The sequence below is a fragment of the Octodon degus genome, unplaced genomic scaffold, assembly GCF_000260255.1.
Source record: "Octodon degus isolate 3935 unplaced genomic scaffold, OctDeg1.0 scaffold00008, whole genome shotgun sequence".
NCBI classification, from domain to species: Eukaryota; Metazoa; Chordata; class Mammalia; order Rodentia; family Octodontidae; genus Octodon; species Octodon degus.
This window is the reverse complement of record NW_004524584.1, coordinates 22285232-22298080: the sequence shown is the minus strand read 5'-3', so window position 1 is coordinate 22298080 and position 12849 is coordinate 22285232.

Genomic DNA, 12849 nt, shown 5'->3' with positions numbered 1-12849 from the left:
TAAAATAAAAAATTAAAAAGACTGAATGGCAAGAGGAAAGGGAAGGCACCTCCTTCCATGGTCCAGCTTCTCTAAACACTACTTTCTTCCTTTGTCTGTATACACACACACACACACACACACACGCACACACACACACGCACCACACCACCACACCATACGACATCACATCCCCACATTGTATACACACATACACACCAGAAATGAAGAATACCTATGGCTTGAAACCGTGGCCCCCTTTGGTATCAAATCCTAGGACAAACTCCACAGGGCTCCTCCTGGAGTCTGCACAGCAGGCTTGAGGGAGTCCCTGGATCTTTGAAGTTGGTAACCCCACTTCTGCCCTGTGTTTCCGGTCATAAACAGGTGCTGGCTGCCTGCTTCCATTACTACTAAATGGGCCTCTGTTTCTTCTTGTCTTTGCAGACTTTCAACGTCTGTGTGAACAACGACCTGAGCCCCCTTGGTTTGAAATGCCTCCGTGGTGGCTGTTCTCTGATCTGGACCCGCACAGGTTCATTGCATCAAGGAAGTCCGCACGTCCTCCACGTGGACAGTAAGGGATTTCATGCTGCTTTTACCCGTCATGCTCTTGGTAATCCCTACGCAGGGGCCGGATCATTCAGAGGCAGCGACTGGGATGATTAGAGAAGGTAACTCTGAGAGTGGCTGCTCTAAGCCCATGGCCAGTCCTTTTTTTACTTATTTTATTGTCTTCATTTTATGTATTTGGTACAGGGTCTCACTACAGAACTCAGACTCACAGTGATCCTCCTATTTTCAGCCTCCCCAGCACTGGGATTACAGGCATGTGCCACCAAGCCTGTACTCGGTCGCCGGCTCAGTGTGTAGCAGGGGAATCGAGTCCCGGTCCCTGTGCTTGCCAGAGCAGGCAGTTAGTCTGCTGAGCTATCTTGCTGGCTCTCCATTGCCAATTCTGTTCGACAGAAGATAAAGATACTGGACTGAGTCAAGGCTGAGTCTGCCTGACAGAATTACAGAACACGTGGCTGCACAAGGGCGGGGACACTGCCATCAGAGAGCAGAAGTTTGAGTTAGCAGAGTAGCTTTATTTACTTTGATATCCAGAGAGTTAACTAGAAAAACAGCATTTTCAGTTCCATATATGAGACTCTGATTTTCTTTTCTAAAAAATGTATGAAAAGAGGGGTATTTTTTTCTTTTTCTTTTCTAAAGAGAATACAAAATGGTAAAGAAAAAGAAAAGGAGAAAACATTAGAAATTACACAGAATTTCATCAAACAAAATAATAGAAATTTGACAATGGTTGATGTATTACATAATAGAATCGTCAAATTAGCTGTTTAGAATACCAGATATAAACATGCAAAATTGGAGAAAGAAAAAAAATTAGGCACTAACTGTTCATTTCAATAAGCCAGCTGAAGTCAGCAGTACAATAATCCAAGCCATCCTGATTATGAACATAAAGATGTCTTTCGCCCTTCTTTCTTTTGTCTTTTTCCTCATCCCAGGTTTTCCTTCCCATGGAATAGATTCTCTCCCTTTCACAGTATCTGTTGTACCTTTAAGATTTTATTTCCACTTCCAGGTTCTCACACTAGCAAGACCAAACAATGTTTGCACGTGCAGGTCTGATTTATTCCACTTAGCAATATGGTCTCTAGTTGCATCCACTGACCTATAAAAGCCTCGAGTTGATTTTGTTTTATAGCTGAATAATACTCAATTGTATAAAAAAATACCACGTCCTTTTTATCCATTCCTCGGCTGATGGGCATTTGTGTTACCTCCAGTAACTAGCTGTGACAGATTGTGCTGCTATAAACATACCATAAATCACTGTGTTATGATGATTTCAGTTCATCTGTAATTAACCTAGGAGGCGACTAGTTGGGTTCCAAGGGACCGCCAATGCTAGCTTTTATTTTTATTTATTTATTTATTTTTTGTATTTTAGGGAAGGGTCTACAGGGTGTTCAGGGTCTCACTACCAGATCGGACTCATAATGATCTGCCTGTTTACAGCCTCCCAAGAGCTGGGATTACAGGCACCTGCAACCACACCCAGTCTCAATTGCCATCTCAGCATGCCCTCGGGGTGGAGCCAGCACAGCAGGGCCCAGGGATCGAATCCCTGACCCCTGCGCCCCCTTGCAGGCGCTTTAATCCGCAGAGCTATTTGGCCGGCCGTCACTCCTAGCTTTTTGAGAAGTCTCCATGTTGACCTCCATAGAGGTAGTACTAGTCTACACTCCCAGCGACAGTGGAGAAGGGCTCCTTTTTCCCCAGAACCTCTCCAGCTCTTGGTATTGGTTGACTTCTTGATGGTAGCTATGGAAAGAGGGGTTTTGATGCAACTGAATAGCTTCACGCTTCCAGAGAGACAGCAGGAAAAACTGCTGGGGTCCACCCAAGAGCTGGTTGGCAGGTTAGGACTCCAGAACCACGGACGCAAGGGCAGCCTGCAGTCTGCTGCCGTTGCCTTCGATGAGGGCTCATAGGCAGCAATGACCGTGAGAGCCAAGAAGATGCTAGTGCAGCTACTGGGCATGACTGCTAAGGCAGCACAGACCCAAGGGACCATCTCCCAGTTCTGTGCGGAAATAAGGGCAGTGGTGGTTCTTTTAATAAACTCATCCAAATATAGGTATGCCTCTCACCTTTCCTTGGGGAAAGCTCTCCTGAAGACACAACAGCATGTAGCATGTCTGCACCCTCAAGGACAGAGAAATAAAGTTCCAAGTGATGACAGGACTATGCAGGTGAAGTGCAGCAGCCACGCTCTGGGTGTCAAGCACAATTCTGGTGTCTGTCTTTGGAATGATGGGTGGCTGTCTCATCAAAAGTGGGCATGGCTTCTAGCATAGAAAGCTAAATATTCCCTGGATGATAATTGGTACCAGCAACTCCCCAGGTCTCCAGAATGGGCCCGTGGGTGCTGCAGGGGAGGATTGCTTAGCGTCTGATTTCTCACAGCCTAGGACCCGAGTGCATTAAGTGAAATGACACCGTGGAGCTCCAGGAAGATGATGAACAAGGGAAGCCAGCACCTGGGAGCTTACCCTACTTCTGAGGGACTGTCCTGTGCCCTTGCAAGCAGGGTTGGGGAGTCCTGCTCACCACAGGGGGCTCTAGTGATACACACATTCTTTTCCTGCATGGGATTTGCTCTGAATAGAGGCACAACTAGATTTACAGTATTAGGAATTACATCACAGTGTCTTCCTCATGCATAAGCCAAAAGCCATCCTGTGTAGACAAAAATGGCTTTGCTACAGTCTGAGGTCACCCTTGCCTTCTACACACTTGCCTGCATTAAAATGGTCTCTGCTTATCAGCATCTGATGGAATCTTAAAGTAACGACAAGTTTAAAACTATAAAGCTATAACATCATAACTCCAATACTCAAAGTGATAGTATGTCCCATAAAATTCATGAACCTAAGTGGCTACTTCCTGGTTTATTAGGATTTTATCCATTTGAGATTCTTTTTTTATATTTTATTTATTTTTCACAAGGTCTCGCTACACAGGTCAGACTCATAGTGATCCTCCCGTCTCAGCCTCCCCAGTGCTGGGATTACAAGCGTGTGCCTCCATGTCTGGTTCCAGTGGCCAGTCCAGCACAGGGCCAGCACAGCATGCGGTCCTGGAAATCAAATCTACCTCCTTGTTCTTGCCAGGCAGACGCTTAGACCACTGAGCTATCTCCCTGGCCCTCAATTTAGGATTTTTAAAACAAATAAGATCAATGTTTAACCTTTCATATCTGTACTTGCCAAGTGAAACCAATTCCCCTCACCCACAGGATATCTTAAAGACTATTATAAAATTCTTATTCTTAAACGAAATTTAAAGCCATACACCATGATATTTTACTAGTAGGTGGGAATCTACTGTTAGTTATTTGAATGATCCCATTCTTTCCTCCTGGTCATCTGCTTCCCTACATGCTCCCTAGAGGAGTGATTTCTGGGCCCAGCTAGGCTGTGCTGAGGTGTCATATAGCCCTGCTGCCACAGCTTACTGGAAAGGAGGAAGTGGCAGGCACCTGGCCAAGGTCTTCAGAACCACAACACTCCTCAACATGGATCCCATGGTAAGCAGGACCTTCTGGCACTGAAAAAATTGTTCAAGATGCCGTGAACTCTCACAAACTCAATTCATTCCCAAGGGCTGGGTGCAAGGCCAGCTGTCAATCAAAGGCCCAGGCTCCTCTGCACAGCCTTCAAAGTGTCTCTCCTGTGTACCAGCAGGTCTCAGAGTCCTGAGAGAGACATTGGCAGATGCAGGAAAGGATGTTGTAATGTTCCTTAAAGAACTCTTTAAAGGTTAAGTCTCTATCACAGACCACCACAGTATTAGGAATCACATCACAGTGTCTTCCTCATTGGGGTCATAATGTAAGACTTCGGTCATAAGTAAAAAGTAAAATTCTGGTCCTAACCCAAGTTGTTCATACATCAGGCCAGTCGTAACTCAAAGTATGCTTTTGCTCATTTTTTTGATCATGCCTGGACTCAACCTTGAGTTCTTAAAGGTAAAACATCCAGAAAAATTGCTAAGCTTGTATCTTTCTCATAGTATTCTCCAGTTACGGCAATGCATGTCCTACCCTCTTACTTTGTACAATGTGTGTCTCATTCACTGCAGACTGTGGCTTGGGCTTATGTGGCTGACCCAGGGGACAGGCCTCACACACAGGGCTGAGGAAGAGGTACAAGAGGCTCACACACGAGCCAGTCCTCACACTGTCCAGGCTGGGAACAGGCACAGAGCCAGAGAAACAGACTAACTGTCGTGGACTTCATGGGTGATGGATCCTGGCTCAGACGAGAGAGTCGTGTAGGATCCACTTGACCAGCCTGCTCCTCTCAAAGTAGCTCAGCATCCTGCTTTTGCCTCATGGGAATCTAGGATGCAGTAGTGAGGCCGATGCCCAGAAACAGTACCGGAAGCACAACCTCACCACACTGTGCCTCCCGACCCACAGCAGTCTCCATTGCCTCTTGCAGGGGCACCCCGTGTGATGCCCACAGCCACTTTGTGAAGTGGAACAGGGAGACAGCTTTGAGAGTAGAGAGCTGCAGCCAAGCGTGGCATTTTTCCAGAGGACCTTGGCACAGACAGCTTGACTCAGAGGCGACTGGCACCAGAATTCTCACATGCACATACAAGCTTCTATCAATGTAAATTTTTCAGAAAAGACCTGATCATTTCAAAATTTACTATGTGACATCACATGGCAAGTCTTATGGAATGTTGAGTAAAACAGTATAAAATTAATGTTATTCTTATATTATAGAAAATATAAAATCAAAATTAAACAGGATACAGAAGACTTCATTGCATATATCACTTCAGAACACTGTTGATTTTTCTCTTTGGCCCGAATATACATTTTTTTTCCTCTCTCTCCTAGTCACCATATCAAATAGATTATTTAGTTTATAATTAGCACTACTTGAAAGCAATCAAAGATGTCCTTTATTGGAGAAAAGGATGAACAAACTCTGATACATTCATAAATGAAATTTTATTTGGCAGTAAAAGCAAATGAGCTCTGAAGTCACAAAAGGATAGGGTAGAACATTCAAAGCGCATTGCTAAGTGAAAGAACTCCACCGGAATTGTTTACAGGGCATAATTCGGACCATGTCCTACTCCAGAAAAGACAAGACCATAAACAGAGGGAAGAGGCAGTGTTTGCCAGGGCCAGAGTGCAGGCAGTCATGCGGCCTTCGGTCACACTTCGATGAGGACTGTTGTGTGGTTTTAGGCATTTAAAAAAAAGTTTTATCGATTTTAAGGAGAAAGAAATAGCAATGAGATAGTTTTAAAACAGGTTAGTAGGACAGTTACAATAATCAATACATTGCACATTGCTGTCTTCATAGTAGTTATTCAGCGTGCAAGATGTAGACATGATCTGTTGTCTAAACTATTAGTACAAAGCTTTCTTCTCATTGAACTAAGAGAAAGTAGCTGCATATCTATCCTAACTACCTTGTATATACATACATATTTTTTTCACTACAAAATGGTCTTTCATTTCTATCCCCTTTTTTGTTTTGTTTTGTCAGAGATGGGTGTTCCATTGCTGTTAGAGAAGCTGTATTTGGAGAAGTCATTAAAGGACCTTCTCATACTGGATGCCAGCTCAAATATTGTAGGTACTTGAATTCAGCAAAATATCTGACTGTAGTCCAATAGTCCATAATAGTTGTGGGTGATCAGCAGAACTGGCAATTGTCGTGAGTTGTTGACCTGAGCCTTTTACAGCTCAGCACATTAATACGGTATTGCTTTTTATACCTCGTGGTTATGCTTTTCTGCTGTTTTAGGATTTAAGGCCAGTAGTTTCCAAATGTGATGCACATTGTAGTGATTATATGGCTAAGATTTAGGCAGAAAGGTCCTAGCCCCTTTCCAGAGTCACAAGGAAAAGACCACAGGAAGAAAGAAGGAACTAGGTGACAAAGAGAAAGACAAGGTCTCCACAGGTGAGGGATGGAGTGCCAGGGAGGACACCAAGTTCCATCTGGGCTGCCTTTGGAATGAAATGTCTCCTGCTATGCTTCCTTTCAGGAGCTGTCCTTGGTCATCTCTAAAAATAATTGCTTTCTGTGGCCAGAAAAATACATACATCAGTGGAATAAGTTGTCCCGCCACACCCCAGACAACAGGTGTAGAGAGCAGAAACACAGGCACGGTGGGAAGATTACATAAAGGATCAGGAGTGCACATCAGAGCTCAGTAAGATCTACAAATCCTACTGGGTCTGAAAAATGGTACCAATTTAGTGCTTCAAAGACTGTCACTGAAAAAGAAAAATGCTTTTCAGATTTACAGCTCCTGCAGCAAAATACAAGACAAGGTAGGAGGAATGGTTTCATTGTTATTCTAAAACAGGCTGTTTATTGGAAAAAAGTAACAGTTAAGTAGGGAAATAATAAAAGAAAGCAGTAAAACAGACAGCCTATTAATTCCTGGCCCAAATGGATATTATTTCCCATTGCATGGTCAGTTAACCATAGCAATGCTGTTTACCCAAAGATTCGATTTCCAGCAACTTCAATTTTATGTTAGCAAATCGCTGTGACAATGCCCATGAATTCAGACCTCTAGAGTCACCTTGCATTGGAAAACTGTGCATGAAATAAAAAGGGCTTCCCTTTGTCTAGGGATCAAAAACATTTTCTGGAGGAATGAGTTTTGTTTTGTTTTGTTTTTTTTTAAACAAATAGTGCATGGGAATCTGGCTACCCACATACTAATGGTTGAACATAGCCCATGTTTTTCACCACACACTAAATAAAAAGCAAAATGGTTCAAATATCTAAACATTAAAACAGAAATTATCTGGTGGGAGGAAAAAAATGGATAAAATCTTTGAAAACATAGATGTAGACAAGGACTTGGAGAACAGACCCCTAATTTCACAAGAATAAACTAATGAAAGTTGGGGATAGATCTCAGCAGCTTAAGCTCCTGACTGGCAAGCATAAGGTCCTCAGTTTGATCCCCAGTACCAAAAAATAAATACATAAATAAATACATAAACCAATGGAACCATGTCAAATTAAAAAAGATTCTGCACTGTAAGAACCTACAGAATACACACACAAAAATTCCCAACTACTACTCAGACAAAGCACTTACATTTAGACATTCTAAAGACCCAACCAACAAAAGGGAAACCGAAATGGAAGAACATTTCCCAGATGAAGAGGTGCGATTGGTCAATGAATACATAAAAAAGTGCTCAGCATTGTTGGCCAAAGAAGCTATTTAACAAATCAAATAACAGCAAGTGCTGGAGAGGCTATAGATGGGTGAGGGGAAGGAATATTTCCTTACTATTGGTGGAAGAATAAATGGGTATAAATTAGTGTGCAGACTTCTCAGAAAACTTAAGTTAGAAACTTCGTTTGACCCAACTATTCCTCTCCAAGACATCCTTCTCAAAGAGTTAAGGGCATTGTGTTACCGTGACACATGCATACCAGGGTTAATAACAGCACAATTTGCAACAGTTAAATACTGGAAGCAGCCAGCAGATGAAGAAAATACGGTATTTATGCACAATGGAATATTACTCTGGGGTAAAGAATGAGTTGTTTGTAAGAAAATGGGTGCACTGTGAGACTATGTTTTTAATTTTTATTATTTTATTTATTCATTTGTATTTTTAGGGAAGGGTCTACAGGGTTTTTAGGGTCCTACTACTAGATCGGCCTTGTAGTGATCTGCCTGTTATAGCCTCCCAAGAGCTGGGATTATAGGAGCCTACGTACCACCACACCCAGTCTCAATTGCTGTCTCAGCATGCCCTGGGGGCGGAGCCAGCATGGCTGGCCCGAGGATCAAACCACTGGCCCCTGTGCCTGCCTGCAGGTGCTTTAATCCACTGAGCTATTTGGCCAGCCCTCCGAGACTATGTTTTAAAATGTAGCAAATTAGACACATAAGTTTAAAGATCTCAAGCTTAAATATTCTTCTGTACGAAAAACCCAGCACATAAGTAACATGTAAAATGAAAGGCATGCAATAGAAGGAAAGAGAGAAGCTCACTGTAATCTAGCGTGGCCAGTGTATCTAAAAGTGCGCCTTCATGTAGTATAATTATTTTATGTATTTTAAAACAGTCTTGGACTCTGAGTCTGTTAATCTGTGTTTATGATAATTAATTTGATAAAGACTTGAAAATACATAAACCTGACGCCAGCCCAAAGCAAAGCCATCCCTCTGTCTATGGGGTTCATACAGTCATCTGATGCATCATGCTTCTCCCTGGCCAGTGCAGTGTGCACGCTGTGCAGCACAGAAACCACACAGCTGATGACAGCAGGCAGCATAATTGGGTAGCTCACACTGCAGGCAGCCAGAAGTCTACGTGGGCCTCACCGTGTCAGCAGGGCTGTGCTCCTCCCCGGACAGCCCCGAGATAAAGGCCTCCCATGCAGCAGAGTGTGAGGCAGGATTCTGTACCGTGGGCTAGGACTGAGTTCCCAAGGCCTCATTAGCTGTGGTCGAGGGCTGCTCCTGAGTCCTACAAGCCGCCCGCCTACAAGCCGCCTGAGTCCTACAAGGGAGGGTCCTCAGCCCATGACCCTCCCTTCATACTCAGCAGAGGGAGCTGAGCCTCTGTGGCTGCAGAAACCTCTGTCCCTTGTCCAGCACTACACCATCTTTCCCATCTTCCACCTTTAAGGGCCCAGGCGTTGCGTTGATCCCACCGTGATGACCCAAGATATCGCTCCATTTTATTTATTTTATTATTTAAATTTATGTATTTGAGGGCCTGGGAGATGGCTCAGTGGAATAAGTGCTTCCCTAGCAAAAGCGAGGGCCTGAGTTCAATCCTCAGTTCCACCAAAAAAATAAAAATAAATAATAATAATAATAATAATAATAAATTAAATAAATAAATAAGTAAAAATGTATGTATTTGGTACAGGGTCTTGCTATGCAGCTTGGATTCGTAGTGATCCTCCTATTTCAGCCTTCCCAGTGCTTGGGTTACAGGCATGCACCACCATGACTGGTTTCATTGGCTGGCTTGGTGGGTCCGGGGTGGGGCCAGCAAGACATGAAGTACTGGGATCAAACCTGGGTTCCTGCACTTGCCAGGCAGGTGCTTAGACTACTGAACTGTCTCCTTGGCAAAACATTCTTACCTTCTTTTTTTGTTTGTGTGTTTATTTGTTTGTTTGTTTTGCAGTACCAGAGATCAAACTCAGGACCTTGCACTTGCCAGGCAGGTGTTTATGCCACTGAGCTATCTCCCCAGCCCTCACTTCATTTTAAAGTCTATACCTTTAATTCCAAGTCTTCCTGTAACTGAGCATTCATGGGTCCCAGGATTAGTATGTGTTTCATGTCCAACCAAGAGGATAATCGTAACCTGGTGACCATGCTGATCCAGTGGCCAGGTGAAAATAACCATGCTGAGAACGATGCACCTACAAGGGGGTCTGAGTAAAAATAATTGAAACAGGGCTGGGGAGATGGCTCAGTGGAATAAGCGCTTCCCTGGCAAGCGCAAGGGCCTGAGTTCAATCCCCGATTCTGCCAAATAAATAAATAAATAAATAAATAAATAAATAAAATAATTGAAACATAGTAGAACTTCAACACTAACCAGAAGCAATAGGTATCCCCAGAATAATTCCTCTCCCAATGTTGTGCATAACATTGACTGGTCCATGCATGCCAAATGGGTAAGTTTATTTTCTTAAAGTTTAAAAATTTTGTTAAAAGAGGATACCAAAAAAACTGTGGAAAAGAAAACATTAGCAGTGATCTAATTTGATATTGTTAATTTGAAAAGCTAAACTTAGACATTGAAACACAAAGAGAACATTTGTTGTAAAGGTCATAAAGAAATAAGAATAGCTGGGGTCCTCTGCGAAGGAGCACGCGTGTGTCTGCTTGTGACGGTAGCTGTTTCTTCCCATTCAGGTAACACCTGCTCCCCCATGCATACGTCAGCTGGAGATGTAGATTCAGACTCACTGCACGATACCGGGGTGGGTATTCAGGGGCATCTGATTTCTTTAGTATGAGTATTTTAATAGAAACACCGTGGCTATCTAAATTGGTCCCCTACTGCATATTCAGATGTTCACCTACAGACTTAAGATTACAGAAAAGAATTCACATTCAGTCTCTCGGAAATAAGTGGGATAAATTTGGCCTCATTTCACTGCGGCACAAACTACTTAGCTGGTCTCTCCTCGCATTCATTTTCTGGTTGGTAATGCACTTAGATGATTGTCCTTTTCTTTTGAATTTTCTTACTCTTCTCATCCCATAGAAAAATTTCCAAATTTGTATAGACACTAAGGTGCCTATTTTTGGAACTCTGGCATAGAAATCCTCACCCAAGTTATCTCATTCCTTTGCACTTTCAGTGTAAATAGAATGAGTGCACCTGGAAAAATAAGAAAGTTGAAACAAAAATCTAATTTTATATTCATTCATAATTGCCTCATCTTCCCTCCTTTTCTTCTCCCATCCTGGGCAAGGTCTCCAAGAGTTATGTGTGGCCATGTCCAAGAAGCCCATGGCAAGCGACCTTGTAAACAGCTCCATTCCTCCCACCTGGGCCAAAACCCCCAAGAAAGGGTGCATTTCCTGGTACTGTGGCAACCGAAACACTGTAGAACCTAATTCTGTTGATTTCTGCAATATGTGCTCAAAGGGACTCGGAACTTCCAGCACACGGGGCAAGAAGGGAGGCAACTCTGTCCTTAACAAACCAAAAGCAAGAGTGATGCCCCTTGCTTGCAAATTGTGTACATTTAAGCACAGATGTGCTAATGCTACTTGCAGACACCTTGAAATTGCCACCAATGTTCCCCACACACAGTGACTCCACCTGGAATCTGTGCAGCTTCCAGGGACCACCATGACAAATGGGACAAGATGGCTGAGAACAGCCATCTCTCAGGAGCTGAAAGCCAGAATCAAGGTGTCAGTGGGGCCAGGCTGCCTCTAAGCCTCTGTGAAGGACCTGCACAGCACATCTCTTCCAGTGGTGTGGACCATGCTTGGTGGTCCTCAACTTGTAAACTCATCCCTTCTGCCACTCCATCCTGTCACCTCGCTTCCTGCCCTGTGTCAGTGAATCTATATGTTCACTTGGTCTTCTGAAAATACACCAGTCCTTGGCATCGGGTCCCAACCTCAGCCAGTTTGACTTCAGCTTAATGTAATTATTTTTGCAAAAACTATATTTGCAAATAAGTTTGTATTCATGAGTGCTTATGAATTTACATCATTTGAGGGAAACATAATTCAGGCTACAATTTTTTCTGGCAGGCTCCTCAGACCTGCCATATTCCAACCCTCTTCTCCCGTGTCTCCCCTCAAAGCTGTTTGCTCCCAGTTTGCTCCCCTCAGGAAATGTTCCTGTGCTCGTCTTTCTGCCCAGAATGCAGGCCTCCTTTTTGCGTCCAGCTTTCTTGGAATCCTGTGGTCTCCATCTCCAAAACATCATACCTCACCTTCTGCAAGGAGATCTAGTTCCTGCTCTTGCCCTTGTTACCTTCATGACAGCTGTGGCTTCCTGCCCAGATTTCTTTTAGACACCATTGTCCTCTGTGTTGATCTCTACTGAGGATTCTAAGTCATGCTTTTCAACTCAATGTCTAGTTTGTTCAAATGTCCCAATGTCTTCCCACCCCACACAAGTCTTCAGTGAGCTGAAACATTACTCCCAGTCTACCTCATCCTTCACCCCTCTGTCTTCAGCCCTTCTACACTGACCCATTCGTAGAGAGCCCTTCCCAGACCTGGTCGAGGTTCTGTAATGTTTATATTTGGGTTTTTTTGTTTATTTGTTTGTTTGTTTTGGCAGTACAGTTTCAATAATTAACACAATGCATACATTCTTTCTAGTGGTTAATTTCTTTCCAAGATGCAGACATGATATCCTATTTACAAACTCTATTAGAACAAATCCCTCTATTCATAAAGAGAATGTAACTATATATCTATCCTAAACATTTTGAATACACAGATACAAAATGGGCATTCATCTGTATCTCCTCTTTCTGTTTAGCTTCATTATTTGAATATTATAGGTGTGTTAACACAGCAAAATATTCTAAAAGAGTCCAGTAGCCCATAATAGTATAGGGTCTTCCGCTTCAATGGCAACATCAGAAATTGTTGACCAGAGTCCCCTACAGCTCAACAAAACACCATAGCTTTACTTCTTATACTTCATTTTTATACTTTTCTGCTGGATGGTTAAGACCAAGATAAAGCAAGACCTATGCAACAAGAGTTGTAGCTTTTGGGTGTGATAAGGTCAGTGAAATTCCCTCAGGATTTATCCTGAGATCCTGTACCTCA